At 41.2% G+C, this 5,056-nt stretch overlaps 1 pseudogene; it reads left to right on the top strand.

Annotated features, from left to right (window-relative positions):
* The first annotated feature begins 1,590 nt into the window (after window positions 1-1,590).
* On the top strand, window positions 1,591-1,707 carry LOC136643332 (5S ribosomal RNA; annotated as a pseudogene).
* Window positions 1,708-5,056: the final 3,349 nt, after the last annotated feature.

The raw sequence follows: 5,056 nt of genomic DNA, 5'->3' as shown, positions 1-5,056 counted from the left end.
CAGTAGAGTGGCTTACAAAATTAATTATGTCTACCCAGAGGTAAACCCAATGAGTTCAATGGGACTTACCCCCCAAAAAGGCTGCAATCCTATCCATACTTGCCTGGAAGAAAGCTCCACTGACTATACTGGGACTTGCTTTTAAGTAGACGTGCAGAGGCTTGGGTATTGAACCTCAGCCTTAAGTTCTTCATTTTAAAAAAATATGGTTTGTCATTCAGCTTTGAAAACAATTAACCCTGGCACCAGAACTGAAAATGTTTAAGAATTCTAGTTCTGCAAGATGTGTACAATTCCTTTTTTCATTCAACACCATTGCAAACTGTGCAGTAGGTCAGGAGTAATTTAGAAAATAGTACCATTCTTAAATAAAAGAATAGTTTTTAAAGCATTGTAATCAAGAATGTGCACTCTGAATTCTTGATTAAAATACTTCAAAAGCCATTCTTTTACTTGATCACAAAAAAGGAAAACTCTTGGCAAAAATACTTTAGATTACTATTATGTTGTCTTTATAATTTCTTTAACAAAATAATTGCCAATTAAGAGTTACAATATTATCAGTAGATTAGACCAACAGCACATAGGGCCACAATAATGAAGAAAATTTAATTGTGTTATGACATTAATTTGCATAACATATAAAGATCAAACTCACCTCTTAACATAAATTATAATTTTTATTAGCAGAAGCTCACAGTAAATATATTTTCCAATTTTCCGTTTTCAAGCATTACACCCACAAAATGTTTCTGTTTCAATGTCAGTTACATGTATGGAATCTATTTAACCATATATAGCCAACTGACAGCCCAATCCTATCCACACTTTCCTGGGAGTAAGCCCCATTGACTCCAGTGGGACTTACTTCTGAGTAGACATGCATAGGATTGGGCTGTGAGGGCACAATTCTAACCAGGTCAACTTAGAAGTAAGTCCTATTTTGTTCAATGGAGCTTACTTTCAGGAAACTGGTTAGGATTGCAGCCTGAGGTTGCAATCCTATACACACTTTCTTGGGAGTAAACCCTATTGAATATAATAGAACTTACTTCTGAGTAGGCATGCATAATATTGCACTGTAAATCTACAATCTTAAGTACATTTACTAGAGCAGGGGCATCCAAACATTTTGGCAGGAGGGCCGAATCATCTCTCCAACACTGTGGGGGGGGGGCAGGGGAAAAAATTAATTTACATTTAAAATTTGAATAAATTTACATAAATGAATATATTAGAGATGGAAGTTATATGAATGAATGAAGGTCCTGCAGTAGCTCAAGGCCTTGCACAAAGCAAGGCTGGCCTTTCCTTTGCTGCCGATGCTGCGTCACGGAGGTGAAACAGCAAGTAGTGGAGGGAGCCCTCATCCCACAGCTCACTGTGTCCAATGGGACTTACTACCAGGAATGTGGACATAGAATTGCCGCCTTATGCATGGGTTGCCAGATGTCTACCCAAGTTTTTGCCCTTCCCTTAGGCATGCCCTAACATGATCTGAAGAGAAAACTTGTCTACCTCAAAATTCCTACAGGAGTTATGGTCAGGGTCTGTAATAGCATGTGGCCTGTGTACAAGGTTATGCTTTAGACCAGCAACTGTTACCCTGCACATGCCCAATCTCGTCTGATCTCGGAAGCTAAGCAGGGTCAGGCCTGGTTAGTACTTGGATGGGAGACCGCCTGGGAATACCGGGTGCTGTAGGCTTCTACCATAGTCTTTCGAGACTGAAGGTTGCCAACCAGTGGTTCCCAAACTCCTCAGGAACGGGGGTAAGTTGTGGCAGGGATGGACTAAGGCAGCAACATGATCCCCAGGATCACGCTAATGCTTGGACTAATGGGTGGGGTTACCTTACCTGCAGCTAGTACCGGCCTTCAGGGGATGTACTTCAGGAAGCCCTCTGCAGGGCACCCCAATGTCTAAAAAAGCAATCAGAAACCACTCCTGGTTTCACAATTGAAAACTGGAAGTGGTTTCCGTTCTCTTTTTTTAGACATACAGAGGCTTGAAGAACCCTGTGGATGGCTCAGCAGGGCTCCCTAGCTGCAGGTAAGGTATCCCCCAATCAGCCCCAGCAGTAGTGTGATCCTAGGCATCCTGTTGCTGCCTTCTCCCTTCCCCTGCCCCTTAAGGGACCAGAGGCAAAGCTTCTCAGGCTGGGGCATTATGATGCCCCAGTTTGAGAACCTCAGCTTTCGGCAACCAGAATTTGGGTTTGCAGCATGCTTAGTGAAGTTGCCAACCCATTACAGACCTTTAGCAGGTAATTCTCCCACCACTGCATCTCCATACTGGGAAGTGCATCATCTGTTGAATTTCTGCCTGTCGTGCAGCTTTTAAGGGCTTGGGAAACCTGCCAGGAAAAATGGCTGGGAGCCATTGTGGTATAGTAATTATGGGGCTAGAACATGAAAAGCCAAGGCTGAAATCCCCACTCACCTACCAAGTTCTAAGCAATTACTCACTATCTCTCAGTCTATCAAAGAGAATTTGCTAGAATAAAATGTTAACCCTATGTGTGCCATTTCTCCTTAGAGAAAGAGTTAATGCAAATGCAATAAATAATCCTTATTTGTCCAGCAATTTGCTGACTGATCTGAGGACATTTTATACAATGCACTTATCCTCAAAAATGAAAGTCTCTGCCTTCTTTGAAGTCTTACTGGATCCAAAAGGAGCAAGCCCATTACAAAGATGAGTACCTAATGAGGACAGAGCAGGCAGTGTAGAGCCCCGAAAAGTGTTGCTTACCTCTCTTCCACTTTTCCTTTCTTTGTCAGCAGTAACTTAATATCCATTATTTATTAAATGTAATATCTGACTTCAGACACACTTTTCAAAGGTGCACAGGCCAAAAAGAAAACAAGGCAGAGTAAGCCCAAAAAGAAATGCTTATGGTAACTCAGTCAGCAAATTCAGTCCTGTGAGTCATTTGCAAAGATGCAGGTGCACAAATCACTCTTGTTTCAGAAGAAGCACAGTGCACAGTTACTTGAAGAAGAAGTAAAGGTGTTCTTAAAAAAAAAAATTCCTTCCTTCTAGGGTGAATATATTTATATTAAATCTAAGAGTTTATTTCAACCAAAAATGAAATTTAATTTGAGCAACTTCATGTCACCTGATAGTAAAAATGTAATTTTCTTCTAATTTTTCAAGACCCAATAGACAGAGAAGACCCTTGCATTTGCACTTAACATTTCAGAAAGGTATATTCTCAGCAATGGAACACATTTGCTGCTTATCTCATATGAAATTAGTGTAACACAATTAGATCCCACTCACCTGCCAATTGTAAATCAGGTCTGCAAGTGGCATTTGGCAGAAGTCCTTTCTGCTTGCTTATGCATTTGCACTGTCTGCATCAGAGATGTGTTATGCTCATCTTTTAGTTTTTTTCTCTCTCTCTTGAATTGCTTCTACCCGTATCTGCTACAAAAACAATACCTCCATTTGTTCATGCGTTCATACTGTAGCAGGTGACCATGACATCAGTGAGTAGTGGTATGCCATTTGTGCTAACATAAGTAAATTTATTCTGAACATGCTTCAAAAATGGAGATGGTTAAAAAAAAATCAATCTATTAACCATACCCCCTTGCTCCACACTCTATACTAACTATATTTTTCTTTTAGAGAGAGAGTATTTTTTAGCTAGGGAACCAATGACTGAAGATATATTATTTGAAAACCGAAAAATAAAAAATAAAAAAACATTATGCCAAGTGCCTTCTGAGAAATATTCAAGTATGAATTTCCCGGTGGCATACCTGGGGGGGCAAGGGGGGTCAAATGCCCTGAGTGCCAGGTATGGGGAACGGTGCCACAACACCTGTGGAGCCCCCATGACACTTACTCGGCCGCTGTTAGTATCAGCATGCCAATCTGAATACCTCCCCCTGACGGCCTTCCCCCAGAGGTGTTCTCAGAGTGCCTTCTAAAGGCCAAAAATTGTCCCTTAGCAGTGCATCAGTCTGCCAATCTGAGGGCTGCCCCCTGACAGCCTCTCTCCAGAGGTGTTCCAAGGGCTGGGGAAGCTGTGTATGGCTTCCCTAGCCCTCAAAATGCCTTTGAATGCCTTCTACAGGCTGAAAATAATCACTTCTAGTTTTCAGCCAAAAATCGGATGTGACGATTTTCAGCCCCGAGAAGATATTCTGAGAGTTGGGGATGCCATGGGCGGCCTCTCTGGCTCTCTGCCTCTGGGGGAGACAGTGGACATGGGGGGCAGTACCTTCAGGTGGGGGTGGCACCCCTGGAGGTAGGGCTCTGGGTGCCGTAATGGCTAGAAACATCAATGGAATTTCCCCAATTGAAAGCAAACAGGATAATAAGTTCAAACTGAGAAAAAACTCCAAACTGTTAAATTAAAACTTGGGTGGTCATAGAATTCCTTGCCCTTTTCAATCAAAGCACTGCAAACAGTGGTGCTGGATTCTTGATCAGTGCTGAGAGACCCTTTAAGAGCAGAGTCTTTAAATCTAAACATATTTACATGCATGTAAAGTCTGGACTTTATTGAAACAACAATTCTGCCCCAGTATGTCGAGCTGTCATTTCTCCTTTTTATAGGCCTTAAATAGCAGCCCAACACATAGAAATAAAGCAGGTGAGGCTGGCACTCTCACTCTCTCTCCTTGTCACCATTTATTTAATTATTTATTTCAAAGATTTATACCCCACCTTTTAGGTAAAAAAAACAAAACCTGTGAGGTGGATAGAGGCAATCATTAAAATACAATGAAATAACAACAGATGACAGCAATAAAACAGTTTTTTTTTTAAAGCAAACACACACAAGAAAGCGGATTTGCCTGCCAGAAAACACTCCCCATGTGATCTTGTGTTTTGCTGGTCTTCTAGCTTGTATCAAGCAAGACCGGTAAATTTCATGTGGGACTCAGGGCTAATTTTCACATTTTGTTTTATCCTCACACATAATATACAAAGCAAAGAAATAGTTTTATGTGAGGAGAGCACATGTATGTAGAATTAGATGTGAATTTCTTTTAAAACTCTAAAGCACCAGTCAAAAAAAATCAGGCCTTCAGCTCCA

The sequence above is a fragment of the Tiliqua scincoides genome, chromosome 2 (assembly GCF_035046505.1).
Source record: "Tiliqua scincoides isolate rTilSci1 chromosome 2, rTilSci1.hap2, whole genome shotgun sequence".
In the NCBI taxonomy this organism is placed as follows: domain Eukaryota; kingdom Metazoa; phylum Chordata; class Lepidosauria; order Squamata; family Scincidae; genus Tiliqua; species Tiliqua scincoides.
This window is presented reverse-complemented; position numbering and strand designations above follow the sequence as displayed.